Raw genomic sequence first — 16,169 nt, 5'->3', positions numbered from 1 at the left:
GAAAACACAAATTATTTGGACATTTTATTTAATACTAAACCAAACAATTACATAAGAAACGAATTTTTATTGATAAATATCCAAAGAATAATCAATGTCTTTACAATTGTAAACATGAAGTAAACAATCTAAAGCCATTCTCCCATATGCTTAATCCCCATAGACCTAGTATGACACTCATGCTTAGGTTGAGCAAGTGGTTTAGTCAGAGGATTTGCTATATTATCCTCAATATGAACCTTGCTTATCCTCTCTTGGAGTTTTTCAATATGAAGCTTGCAAGAACCTTATCAATATAAGTCTCTTGCCTAAGTTCAATCAACCTTTTAGATCTATCTTTATAGATCTTTATCCCAAATATGTACTCTGCCTCTCCTAGATATTTTATAGAGAAATAATTTTTTGGAAAAATTGATTCTAATAATCCAAACTTTGGGCCGTTTGCTCAAAATAATCCAACCTTTTGATTATTATTTAATAATCCAACCTTTTATCCCAATCCGCTCATAATGCATCGTGACCTGTTGAAACAGGTTAATGACCAGGAGAACGGGTTAGTTACACACGTGTCTTTCTCTAATTCGTTGTGATTTAATTAAATATTTTTTTACTACCCCCTCCACCCCCTTCTCCACCCACTGCCACCAACCCCCATCCACACCCCCTTCCCTCCGTCCCTCCCCTTGCCCACCCCATAGAGTTAACACGCACTACTTTAGTTTACTCCCAATTTATAAATTCTCTTCTTCAACCGTACACACTACTTTACTCCCTACACAAACTTGCAAACACCACTTTTTCAACACTGGCAGAAACAATCTTAGAGGAGAGAGAAACCCTACTTATCTCTTCCAAAGGAGGAAAACCCACTAAAAAAATCGCACATTTCATAAAACCCACTTTGAGTTTAACTGATAAAATTCCAGAAATACCCTCAACTTCTCTCTCATTTCGACCCATTTCCCTAAAATGCACCTTAAATGGTTGGAGAAATTCGACCCATACTTGGATTTCATGGGTTGAACCCTTACATTCATCATACCAATTTATTTGGAAAAGAGCAGGAATTTATGAACCTGTTCTTTCTTCAAAGTATAAAGTTGGTTGGAGAATCGTGGGGGTGGGGCAGGGAGTGGGGGTGGGGCAGGTATTGTGAGCAAGGAGTGGGGGTAGGGTGGGGATCGTGAGCAGGGGGTGGGGGTGGGGTGGTTCTTCATGACTGGTGAGGCAGGGGAAGGAGGGAGGGAGGAAGGGAGATTAAAGGGGAAAATGAAAAAAAAAATTACCATTCCAACAGGTTACCGGTCTCACAGTGCATTATGAGCGGATTGGGATAAAAGGTTGGATTATTAGATAATAATCAAAAGGTCGGATTATTTTGAGTGAACGTCCTAAAGGTTGGTTTATTAGAATCAATTTTTCCTAATTTTTTTAAGCCATTCCTTGACTGACTCATGCATGGTTTTATCATTTCCTATGAGAAGTATGTCATCCACATACAAGACCAGAAAAGTAATATTCTCCCACTTAACTTCTTGTACACAAGATTCCTCTTCATTTCTTAGAAAGCCAAATTTCTTGACTGCCTCACCAAATCTGAGGTTCCAACTCCTTGATGCTTGCTTTAGTCCATAAATGGACTTCTTAAGCTTGCATACCCTCCCTTGATTTTCTAGATCTTCAAAACCTTAACGTTGTGTCATGCACACATCCTCTTTCAAGAACCCATTCAAGAAAGCTATTTTGACATCCATCTGCCATATTTCATAGTCATGAAAGACAACAATCACAAGGATTATCCTAATAGATAATTTCAGTATGGCTACTGGTGAGAGTTCTACCCCATCAGGCAAATCAACCAAGTCCCATACATGATTTTTAGACATGGAATCCATTTCAGAGTTCATGACCTCAATCCATTTTTCGGAGTCTGACTATCCAAAGCATCTTTATATATAGCTAGTAGGTTCTCCTGTTTCTAAAATCGTTATTTCAAAACTTTCAGTCAAAAGGAAATCAATATATCTCTTTGACGGAATGATGGTCCTACTAGACCTACATTGGGGAACAACAGAATAGTTTCTACCTCACTAGGTTGAGTGACTTCGCATGGAGTATCTCCAAGTGGAACGGTAGGAGGTACGTGAATTGAATGCATCGCCTCCTGAGCATTTTCATGCCGCGCCGCCTCTGATGAGGTGTTAACCTCATCGATTTGTTGCTCATCTTGAACTTCTTCGAGATATACATTTCTCCCACTTGTTTTTCAGGATATAAACTCCTTTTCCAGAAAGACACCATTACGAGCAACAAACACTTTGTTTTCGCTTTGGTTGTAGAAGTAGTATCCCTTAGGGCATGTTTTCTTCGGCATAAAACAGCGGAACTGAACTTATTGGAGCTGAACTGAACTGAACCGAACTGAACTGAATTGAATTGAATTGAATTAGATTAAATTGAATGTAATAAATATATAAATAATATTTTAAACAATAATAATTATAATGATAAGTAATAATAATGAATAATAATAATAATAATAGTATTTCGGATATTTTTAAATGATAGTTATAAATAAATAATATTAATAATCATAAATTAATAATAATAATAATTAATGATAATAATGATAATAATGATAATTAATAATTATTATTTTATATTATTTGTATTAATATATTAATACTTGATGATGATATATAATAACAATGATATCTAAGAAGTAAATTAATATTACTATTTTAATAATTAGATTTAATAATATAAAGATATTTAGTAATAAAAATAATAATTGGGTTGGACTGCGAAACTTACATCATAAACCGTCTTGACGCAATTTGATTGGTTTATGGGCTAAAAAAAGTGGGTGTATTTGTGCTTTGACCTAAACCATGTTCCTCCTAATAATAATAGTAATGATAATGAGTAAAGTTATAATAAAAAAATAATATATAGAAACAACAATAATAATACTTAATAGTAATGATATATATTTAAATAATAATAATAATGATAATAATAATAATAATAATAATAATAATAATAATAATAATAATAATAATAATAAGAGTAATTAGTAAAATAAATTATACTAACATAATAATAATATTTAACAAAATGGTTATAAAAGAATGGAGCTGAACTGAACTGAACTGAACTGATTGGAGCTGAACTGAACTGATTAGAGCTGAACTGATGGGAGCTGAACTAAACTAAACTGAACTGAACAGAAAATAAGCTGGGGAGAGCAGGCCCTTAGTCTCTTTTGGATAACCAACAAAAAGACATTTATCGGATTTGGGTGAAAGCTTACCACAAAGTAAATGTTTTACATAAGCTTCACAAACCCATATCCTTAGAAAAGACAATTTTGGAACGTTTTCAGTCCATATATCATATGGTGTCTTTTCAACTACTTTAGATGGTGCTTTGTTAAGTGTGAATGCCGTTGTTTCAAGCGCAAATCCCCAAAATGAGGTAGGAAGATCAGCAAGACTTATCATAGATCGAACCTAATCAAGTAGAGTTCGATTCCTTCTTTCAGAAACGTCATTTAACCGTGGTTTTCCTGGTGCAGTTTATTGTGAAAGTATTCTACAATCCTTCAAATAATCACCAAGTTCTTAAGATAAATATTCACCACCACGATCGGATCGCAGTGCCTGAATTTTCTTCCCAAGTTGGTTTTGTACTTCATTCTGGAATTCCTTAAATTTTCCAAAGGATTCCGACTTATGCCGCATGAGGTAAAAAAATCCAAATCTGTTTACATCATCGGTAAAAGTAATGAAGTAATTGTACCCTCCCCTAGCCAAATTACTCATAGGTCCACACACATCCGTATGTATGAGAGCTAAAAGGTCATTGGCCCTTTCACTTGAACATGTGAAAGGTGACTTTGTCATTTTCCCCATCAAGCAAAACTCACAAGTATCAAATGATTTGAGAATTCCATCTTTATGAAGCTTCTCAATACACTTTGAGCTTATGTGGCTAATCGACAATGCCATATAAATATAGGGTTTAAATCATTTGTTTTATGCTTCTTGCTTGTTTATGTTATAGATGTGGGTTTATAACTTGGGTGAGATATATAATAAATCACTCAAATAAGCCGAACAACAATTATTCTTTATTTGAAATGAAAAAACCTTTCGAATCCAAAACCTAAATCGAAACAATATTTTAGGTACTAGTTGGAACATAGTAATAATTATAGAGTTCTAACACTAAACAAAAACGCAAAAGTAGACTACAATCTCCCACAGCCAAAGCAGCAACTCATGCTCCATTGCCCACTCGGAGGTCCACTTATCCTTTGCTCAACGTTCTACTTCTTTTTAGTGCCTGCACATTACAAATAATGTGAGATCCGCATGCAGTATCAAATACCCATGATGTAGAAGTAGATAAGTTACTCTCTATAACATAAATACCTGAAGTCGAAGCGCCAATCTTCTTATTCTCCATATACTTGGGGCAGTTCCTTTTCCAGTGACCAATCTTGTGGCAGTGGTGGCACTCATCTAGTGCTGCTACTTTTGCCTTAGGAGTGGTCATTTTCTTAAAAGTATTATCAGTGGCAACAACCTTGCCCTTGTTCTTCTTATTAGGACCCTTTTTCTTCTTGAAAAACTTGCTTTCCTAACCATAAGAACATCCTTATGTTTAGGTTCAGCAGGCAAGCTCCTATCAGCCTGAGTTAGCATACCATATAGCTCTTGCAAGGTAGACTCCCTCCTTGCATGTAAAAATTCAACTGAATGTTTTGAAAATTTTTTAGACAAGGATTTGATCATAATATCAGTTGCCAGTTCTAGAGGGTAAGGGAAGCCCAATTTTTTCCATGATCTAAAAATATCCAATCATATTGAACACATGCGGACCAACGAGTTTTCTTTTTTCCAACTTACACCCCAACAACTTACAATGAGCTTCAAACCTCTCCAATCTAGAATTCTTCTGAAACATAATTTTCAGCTACTGGAGGATAGAGTAGGCATTTAGACCATTAAAACACTTTTGAAAGTCTGGTTCCATGCAAGCAAGCATCAGACATGATACTAGCACAGAATTCGCCTCTAGGGTTTGCCTTGTTCTCCTTTCAGCTGGAGTAGCAGTGTCTGGCAGGGGTTCAGGGAAAGGATTGTCAAGAACATTTTCTCTTCCTTAGGCTCTGAGAACGATTCTCACAGACATTTCCCATTCTAGGAAGTTATTTGCATTCGTTTGTCCTTCTCGAGTAAATATCGCAAATTAAAACCGAGGATGTTGTTGTTGTTTGAACGAGACATGATAACTACAACAAAAGAATTTTAAAGCAAGATTCAATCAATATTTATCAAGAAAGCAACAATTAAACAAATTTTAATTAACTACTATCCTTTATTCAAAATGAAAGTCACCTATTGAATAAAGAAATAACCAAAATCCCCTCCCACTACAGTCAAACGGACTTTGGCCATGCTTTCAATTTATAATAGTTATGGTAAATAAACACTTTACTAATTATAACTAATTATAATTCTCGGTAGACATGTTAATTAATAACACCTTGTTTACTCCTATCTCTTAGCTTCAAAACCCAAAACTTTATCTCTTGATGATTTTGATGAGTTAAATCAAACATTAACATGTAAGTTTCCAAAACCTACCCTACTATCCCTCGAATCATGAGTAACACCCTGCTTTGGTAGAACCTGTCACTAATTATCTAAGGCTTTGTTTGGAAAAGCAATTAAAACTCAATATTACTTGTGGGGACATAATTTAGTAATATGGTCAATTAATAGTGAACACATGAATCAATTAACCACAAACAAACTTAGAAGTAAGCATTTAAACAAAATAAATGCAAGAAAATTATAAAAGATATAAATAAAATGATTTAGTATGGCCCCTATAATTAAGAAAATAGCTAATATTCATGAATCCTCCCTTGAATCTCCATGGATCACCATCCTTGAAACTTCTTGGATCATGCTTGATTACATAATTGAATTAAATAAATAACTAAAATTTTAAGTTACAAAAATACAAACGATTCGCAGATCGTATTTAATTTACATGCAAATGTAACAATTCGCAGATCGTATTTACTATCCTAATTTTGGGCCATACTAGTCATAATATGCAAAATATAATATCACACATATTATATTAAACATCCATACATTTATTATATCAAAATAAAATGAAATAAGCACAAATTATTTAATTATTAACAATTTATAAGAAAATAAAATTTTCCATAATAATTATAAAACTTAACAAATTTAAGCTAGAAATTATTCAGGAAACTTTATTATTTTCGAGTTAAGGGTACTTGAGGGTACTGAACTTTCAAAAAAGTTTTAATTAGGGTACTGAACTTTCACATGTGACCGTTAGGGTACTCAAAATGGACAGACGTTACTTAATGGGGAATTTCTGTGAAATGCGCCGTTTAGTGCGTATTCCTAGGCGCGTGTGCTACACGAAACGCCACCTAATGATTTACTTTATTAAGGCGGTTTATTTGGCGGGTTATATTATCAACTCTCTGTCTTCTCTGTCTTCTTTCATTGTCTTTATTTCCTTCTCACTCACTCTTTATTTACATCACTGCACACTCTTGTCCTCTTCATTTATCATTTTCTCTTCATTATTTACTCCGTTTTTAAATATAGCATGTGGCCAGTAGCACCACCAACAAAATTCCCATGAGTAACTGAGACTTCTGCAGAAGGTATATTCTTCTTCATTTACTCCAATTTTTTTTACAAATCTTCATTTACGTCTTTTGTTTTCCTTTTTAGTACTTTTTGGCTATCTTTTTGGTTGTTGTGCGTAACTAGAGTAAAAAGTAATGGTTTATTTTTTCCTTTCTTGTTCAGAAAGGCGATTTTTGGAACTAGTTGAAGTTGTTTTTTGTTGGATTTGTTTATTTAATGTTAATGACGCTTAGGGTTTGATAATTAGGGTAAAATTAGTAAATTAATTTTTTTCCTAATTGGGGTTTGGGTGTTAATTATGGTTGGAGTTTATTTGTTAAAGTTAAAGTATAATTTTATAAAAATTAGGGTTAAGTGAAATTTAATAAATATTTTTTTTGTAAATGACTAGGTATGGAAGCTTTACGCCATGCACACCCCTTATGTTCGAATCAAGACGTCCTAGTGACCCACATATTCAGTAGGCTAATTAAGGTGGGAGGATCAGATCAAGGTTGAGCAAACCTGTAAAAAATAGAGGTTGTGGTGGAGACTCCGATCTTAATGTGGTACTTTCTGGCTTAGCAAGCATAGGCACACTGAGAAGTGGATTTTGAATGATATAATCTTCAACAATGGGAGGGACCTCCATGCTTGGATCAACAAGGACATGACGGTGTACTTTGATGGGTTCCCATGGTTGTTCAAGGAGGATTGAAGAGGAAGAAAGTTGGATTTTTTGCTTTTTTTTTGTGGGTAGATTTTTTGCCTCTGTCATAGCTGTAGGTGGGGGAGAATGTGAAAGCCACTGGTTTTATTTAGGGTGGTTGCCACTGCTATGACAGATTTATTTTTGTGGTTGATATGAATGCAGGCTCCAAAAAACTTAAGTATGTTGCTTTGTTAATTGGTTGGAGCCTGCCAAATTTTGTATGAATGAATGCTATATACTCTTTACTCTATAATTATATATGCATGGTATATATGGATTCTATAATATCATTGTTTCACCATTCCTTGCACTTAATTTAGTATATAAATGTTTGTATGACATATTCTATGGAACTAAAACCTTAAATTATTGTGCACCATGGTGGAGAATGGTTTGTTAATGGTGACCTTAGATACGATGGTGGTCAAGTAAGTGTGTTTGAAAACTTACCTGATAATGTTGATGCTTCATATGTAAAACAAATCATAAAAAGCTTGGGTTACAATAACATCATTAAGCTTCATTTTGTTGATCCTATAAAAGACTTTAGTATTGGTATTAGGTTCTTGGGCTAGCTAAGAAAATATTTGATCCATTTTTAGCACTGCTTTTACAATACAAGCTTGTACACGTGTACACAGAACATGCAATAGTTAGGCCATTTGGGGTGGGTAATGGAAGGAGTGGAGTTGGGTCAAGTCAGTGTGGTGAAGGGTCTCATGCAATTGTTGTGTGATGAAGATGAGGCATTCCATGAAAATACTGGTCATACTAGAAATGATACCCATGTAGATATAGACTATGATACAGAAGGCACAGACAAGGATGATGATGAATTCGTTACCGCTAGAACCAAAGTGAGTGATGACAAGAAAAACAACAATCTTATGAGAAGAAATAGAGATGTTAAAGAGAGTATCTGCAACTAAGGGCTTATGTGAGATTTGTTTGGAGGTGACTTTGAAGGGATAGTGATCTTGATAGTCCTAGTAAAGGGGAAGATGAGGACTATGGGTACTTAGAAGCTGCACCTTCACAAAAAAAGACACCCAGTTCCAACAAATGGGTAGATGGATGGGATGTTGGAGTTGACTGTAAGTTTTTTGTAGGTAACAATTTGAAATGCAAAGACTTTCAGAAAAGCATTAATTGACTACTCAATTGAGATTGGGAGAGAACTACCATTCAGTAGGAATGACCCCAACAGGGTAGGGCTAGATGCATCAACAAGGAAAAGGATGTCCTTGGAGAATTTGGGCTTCATTGGAGAAGTAAGAGAAACTTTATGGTGAAAACCTTGGTGCCCAACACACTTGTGGAAGAGCCCCTAAAAACAGAAACATGAAACTTCTTGGATTGCTAAAAATTATAAGAGTAAGTTCAAAATAAACCCTTATTGGAGGCTACAAGATATAATAGAGACAGTCTGGCTAGAGTGTGGGATTAAGGTGAGAAGAGTTTAGCATACAGAGCTAGGAGGAGGGGGAAAGTTTGATTGTAGGGGAGTATATGGAGCAATATACCTTGCTGCCAAGGTATGCTGCAAGATAAAAAAGTAACCGCAAATACATGATAATTAAGATGGATGGAAATTTTTTGAAAGAATGTACATTTGTTTTGAGGCACTGAAAAAGGGGTTCTTAGCTGGATGTAGGCCTTTTTATCTCTTGATGTTGTTTCTTAAAAGGACCCTATGGTGGACAACTTTTAGTTGCTGTTGGGAGAGATGGGAACAACCAAATGTTCCCAATTGCATGGGCAGTAGTAGAGGTTGAATCTACTTCTAGTTGGACATGGTTGTTGACACTTTTAGGGGAGGATTTGAGATCAAATGAAGGTGTTAGTTACACTTTCATGTCTGATTAGCAGAAGGGTTTATTGAGAGTTGTGTCAGATGTATTTCCCCAAGCTGAAACTAGGGTATGTGCAAGGCATGTGTACTGTAACTTCAGAGGGGTATTTGGTGGTGGTCTAGAGTATAGGAGCAGTTCTGGAGCATGGCTAAGAGCACCACAGAAAATAAATTTTTGGATAACATAGAAAATATGAGGATAATATCTACTGCAGCTGCTGATGATCTCCTAAATAGGAACTACAAGAAATGGTGTAGAGCCTTTTACACTCCTTTGTCTTGTTGTGATAATGTGGATAACAACATGAGTGAGGTTTTCAATGCCTACATATTGAACTCAAGCATAAACCTATCATAACTATGTTGGAGGATATTAGGGAGGGGTTAATGGAGAGGCTTCACAAGAAGAGGGATGAAATAGGTAAGAAAGAGATGGTGTTGTGTCCAAGAATACAACAGCAAGTTGAGAAGCACAAGATTGGTACTAGGGGATGGAATGTATTCTAATATGGGGGGTTCTGTTATGGGGTGAGGGAAGGGGCAACACAAACAAAATATGTTGTCAATTTGGAAGCCAGAACTTGCAGCTGTAATGGATGGCAAATCAGTGGGATTCCATGCAAACATGCAGTGGTTGCAATTTGGAACAAAGTTGACAACCAGAACATTATGTTAACCATTCTTCACAAAACAGTGTATTTGAAGGCATATGACTATTGTTGGAGCCTCTAAATGGAGCAGAAGAGTGGCCTAGTTCAGAAACTTTGGTAATGCACCAAAACTCAAGAAAGTGCAACATAGGCGCCAAGTGAAAGAAGGAAGGCAGTTGGAAAAGTTACAAGTACGGGGAAATTGAAAAGAACAGGCTCAGTAATGACATGCAACCTATGTGGTCTTCAAGGGCATAACAAGAGAGGTTGCAAGAATGTACCTACAGAGTCTGTGCAAATGGGTGCAAGTGAGTCAAGTAGTAGCTGCCAGAGTGGAAGCACTAATGTACCCATGCACCATAGAGGTGCAGGTGTATACACCTACCCAAGTGGCTACCAAAGAGTTGCTACTCTCCAACCCCAACCACCACAACAGCCACCACAACAACCACCAAGTCAACCACCAAGTCAACCAATCAATCACACAATCCCACAAAGAAGAGTAGCATATTATTCAAATTATGAGGGTGAGCAGACTATATATTCATTCAGCCAAGACTACTCATTCAGTCAGTCACAACACAGAGGGTTCACAAGCTTCACAAACAATAACTAGCCAAGCCTTACAGGTATGTGATTTGATTGAATTAGCTAACATTTTCTTACCTTATATCTGCCATGTATTCTAATTATTTCTATAATTCAGGACCTAGCAATGGCTAAAAGGATGCAAAGGAGAAATTAGTCAAAGGTAACTTATATTTAATTATATAATATGCTATACATGCTTGATATAGTAATTAGAGTCCTAAATAAACCCCTTACATAGTTATATATTATACCATAAACAAACAAGAATCAAAATGAGTACACAAATCAAAGCCCTAACACTCATAAATCCACCGTTTTTCATTTTAAGCATGATATATTTTGATCCAATCTTCCTTGCCTTCTCATTTGCTGTCTTCATATTGTGCCTCAGCAACATCACTTCCCTTCTAAGCTCCTGTTTCTCCTCCATTAACCCCAAAATCACATTTTTTTTGCCACTCTGTAGGCTCTTCAACATCACACCATTTGAATAACTTACAACCCCTTGTATCAATCTCGGCATCATAGTGAGCGCATGCTACAAACCTTCTACCAGGATTGTCCCTTGTCAAGGCTCTGATTTTGGTTATAACAAACCCACAATGACATCTTTTGGGAATTAGGGGCATGGAACCATAGCTATTTCTTGACATTATGTTGCCTAGGTGCACAAAATATTAAAAATTAAAATTCACATTCGTAAAAAGAAAAAAAAAACATTAACATTAGGTATAATTTTCCTTAATGCAGTTGCTTTGTACCTGATTAATTGAAGGTGATGAAGTTGATTTTTCTTTTTGCTGCTGATGGATGAACAACAATATCGGATCTTTTCGTGTTGTGGAAGTTGATATTTTTGCTGCTCCTGATTTCTTGAGAGAGAGGATTTTTTGGATTTTCAAATATATCTGTTAATATGGTTCAGTTTAAAATGTATATCTTCATTTGTTACCGCTGAAGAATTTCGCTGCCTTTTTTGAATTAAAGGGTACTGAATTAACTGTCACTTTGTATTTATTGCCATGACACTATGTATTTATTGCCACGTTACATTTTACTTTTAATTTTATGGCTGATAACGGTACAAACCAAAGTTCAGTACCTTAGGGTAATGTCTGTCCATTTTGAGTACCCTAAGTATCACATGTGAAAGTTCAGTACCATAATTGAAACTTTTTTGAAAGTTCAGTACCCTCAAGTACCCTTAACTCTACTATATTCATTCAATTACTTATATAAATGTGATAATAATCATTATTATTCACAAACTTTGCAATATAGAAAACTTTAGGATTTATGCTCAAAACTTTAAAAAATAAGAATTTCCTTAAAATAATTTTTTTATTAAAGGTTTACTTTGACTGGTTGACTGTCGACCAGCAGCACAAGGCTGCTAGTCAATAGCCAACCAATAAACCAAAACTTTCAAAACCGCAAGAACGTTCAATCGAACAGTGAAGGTTCCTCACCAACAACTTGGTGGACGCGAAAAGTTCCACGACAATCGGCACCACTTGCCGCCAGGAATCCCGGTATCGGCGCCAGAAACCGCCAGTCATAGTGTTGCGTCATACGCCACTACCGCCGGTCATATCTCACATTTCGCTCGTCGGCAGCACAAGCCACCAACGAGCCCCACCCAGCAGCTCGCGCGACGAGGGAAACGCCGCCCAGCCTTCCCCGTCGGTACCGCTTTTGCCCCTGCCATATTCTGACACTCCTCCAAATAGTGGTGGGGCCACCCAGCCATGGCTTCTTCTTTAATTTTGTAACCATTACTTTTAAATTAAGATATCTTTAATTAAAGATTAATTAAAGATTTAGGAGATTAATTAGGTTATAAAATCCGAAAAATTATGGCAGAAATTTTGAATTCATCAACAAATTTTAAAGGTTATTGAGATTAGATTGGAATGAACAATCTCCATTAAACATTAAATCTATCAAGAATTCAAGATAAGGTAAAAAACAATTCATATCCAAAAAATTCAGAATATTAACAATTAAATTCCAAAAAATTCGAAAATAATTTTAAGGGTGATCTAGTGAATTATCATAACAAATAAAATCATAAATTTTAATTGTTATCCTTAAAATTTATGAATAATAAAGTTAAACATAAAATTTACCCATAATTCATTAATAATACGATTAAATTTTGAAAATTTATGGAAAATATCCGAAATTATTTTCAGCTATCATAATATTTTAGATCTATGTGGGTGATGAAAATTAGATTTTTTTTTAACAAATTAAAAATCAAATCTTTAATTGTTAACAAATTATTTCAATGATATATTTATAATATTTCGAAAATTTAAGAGTGAATTAAACAATTTATTTCGACCAGGGTATAAAATTTTCGAACCTTTATAAAATTATTTGAGCATAAATCACAAATAAATCAATTATTTATTATTTCCAATTAATTAATATCAAATATTAATTATGTCAAATTCAAGCCATAAATAAATCCTCCCTTAATTAAATAAAAATAATAACTTTGCATATAATAACATGATCATATGAATATTATGAATTCGGCAAAACTGATACCACTGTAGGAATTTATAGATGCAAACAGCGAAATTTCAGAAAATAATTTCCTAACAACTATCATGGGATCGCAGACATCATCAAATACATGAATCATTAAATAAGGATTAAATATCAAACCTTTGTAGCGTGATTTCCCTGTTGCATGCAAGCTTTAAAGATCCAAGAGCCCCAAGTGTTGCTCCTCTAATCAGTCCACGAGCACCAGTTGAACACCTACATTTGCTAGAACGGAAGAGTATAAAGTCTCTTACTTTTGATGGTATAGGCGCGGGTTTTAGAGGGAATAGATCTAGGATTTTACTTTCTCTCTCTAGTGAAAAGAAACTGATTAATGAATTTTTCACCTAAACCCTAATATTATATTTTATATATACTATCTCCATTTTCTAAAGATCTTCCCTCTTTCCGTTTAAGTGCGTTTCCAAAAGATCTTCCCTCTTTTACTTTATTCCTTATTTGGAATTTTCTCCCCTTTTTACCCTCTCATGTCCCTACCATATGATCCATCATTACATTATTAATTCAATTTTACTCCCTTTCTCTCTCTACTTTAACCCCTTTTTATTTGTTTATTTATCTTAACCCCTTCCTCTCTCGTACTTTACCCACCCCACACAACTTGATTCTCATTGGTATCTGTAGTAACAGTAACAAGGAAGATCTTTAGGAAATGGAGGTAGTATAATAGAAGACTCATAGGCTAGTTATGAGAACTAATTTTCCTCCTATTCGCCTTTGCATCGGCCCAATCCTAACCCTAACTGGATTTGGGTTACTTTGTCCAACTTGTGCTACACTGTGTGACCTCATAAGATTATTCTATTTTAACTATAGGCTCGATCAATATTGTCCTATTAATTATATTTATTCTCTAGTAAGAAAATACGATTACTAAAATAATTAACTTTATTATCTCTATAATATTATTCCTATTTATATTTAGTAATTATCGAAATGTCTAGGGACATATTCTTTCACCACCACCACCTGCACACTGCCCTATTTTGCCACCACGAGCGTACCTCTCCAATGGCACGCAGACTTTCTCCGACCACCTTTGGTAGCCTACTGCAGCCCGCAGCCCGCGGCCCGGTTATAATGTTGACCACCTTAGAACAATGGAAGAAGTCACATTCAGTATATTGTTGGATGCTATTGGCTATAACCATTAAAGGTCTACCTCTGCTAATAATTTGTGGGTACTAAGCACATCACCCCCACTCATCAGGGGCGCAATTTGTTACTACCATTTTTAGATGCTGAATAAACATTTATTATGGTACATTGTATTAGGCCTCAAAAGGTTTAATATTTATTTTAATATAAAAGCCCAATTGTATTGCGAAGCCCGTGAAAGAAATTCAACAGAAGTCAAGGATTAATTTAAGTATTCAGGAGATGGAAGTCAAGCAAGACGAGGTAATGAGAAGTTAACAATATGATCATGGGACAAGCTATGTAATCAAGAACGTGCATACTTCAGCGCCAGAAAAGTAGTGATGATTTGAATCAAAGATGATTAAGATAATTTCCCTCTAAAGATGCATGGAAGTTATGTAGCATATTGGTAGAAATACAAGGGAGATGATCAAGCCAAACAACAAACACAACACACAACAACTTGCAAATTACTTTCTAGTGTAGCCTTAGCCTAGACTAGCCAACCCCCTTCCGGGGTTATAGTTTAGTTCTTAGACTTAGACATGTACTAGTGATGAGTTTGTTCATTCTCCAGTTTAAGCATGAACTCATGGAGGTCATCATCTTTGTGTTTTCCCTTTAATTGTCCAGTCTGAATTATCCTCATATGTGTTGTAAAACTTATTCTAAAAGTTCGTAATGTGAATGGGAATAGATGGCTCTAATTAATAGATTAATTATTGCATCTTGTTCTATTTAATGTTTTTTGCTTGAATTTATTAGGCGTTGTAGTTTAACCAATTAGATTACAGCAAAGTACGTTAGCAAGGTCTTATCAAATTAAAACCGGTAATATCCTCCAGGGACTACGACTTCTTTGGCATTCAATATCAAACTATTGGGTGTGCATTGACTTGTGTGCAAAGTTAACGAACTGATTTTGCACTAACATTAATGAATCTCAATCCACAAGCAGCAGCACCATCCCACAAGCACAGCAGCAGCACCATCCCACAAGCACGTCATCAGCAGCATCTCACAAGCACATACGAAAACCATTTATTGTCAATTCTATGTTTATATAAATGATTTTTTGTCAATAATAATGTAACTAGTTCTTGGTCTAGGCCACATGCCCCAGATTATTTACCGAAGTGCATTTGAAGTCTTCAAAAATAGAAATATATGTCTTTAAATGACTTTTTCCCTCTTGACCAACATGAGCATTGTAGTGTAGTTGGTTAGTGCATTAGCATATCAAATCAAAGGTCATGAGTTCGAGTCTTGAAACACAAATTTTTTATTGTTTAATGTCTCACTTAATTGTGTGGAGGAAGGGAGAGTACATGTGGCAGCATGACATTTGTTTGTCTTGATTATATATATATATATAATATATATATATATATATATATATATATTATTATATATATATATATAATATTATATTATATATATATATATATATATATATATATATATATATATATAGGGGTAAGATCACATGAGAATGCTCCTTATATGAAAAATAAGAATGAATCTCAACCACACAATTGGATTAGAGTTACAGTACTTGTTCCTTGGAGTTATACCCCCTAAAAATTTTGAGCCCAAAAAAAAATTTTTGTTTTTGAATTTTTTTTTCTAATATTCTTATTTTTGGAGTTACATCACTTATTCATAAGAGTTATAACACGTAAAATTCATTATATATATATATATATATATATATATATATATATATATATATATATATTATATATATATATATATATATATAGGGCAAGATCACATGAGAAAGCATTTTAAATAAGAAATGATAAAAAATTTGGGCCATTAGATGAAGTAAGATGGACGGACAGATCTAGAGCATCTATATATATTTTTCCTTCCTCCTTAAATCAAATTTCAACCGTTCAACCTCGATTCTAGCAGGGGCTTGATTTCTATCACCACAGTCATAGGCTCATATC

This window comes from Beta vulgaris, chromosome 8, assembly GCF_026745355.1.
Source record: "Beta vulgaris subsp. vulgaris cultivar EL10 chromosome 8, EL10.2, whole genome shotgun sequence".
NCBI classification, from domain to species: Eukaryota; Viridiplantae; Streptophyta; class Magnoliopsida; order Caryophyllales; family Amaranthaceae; genus Beta; species Beta vulgaris.
Note: the sequence above shows the minus strand (reverse complement) of the source record.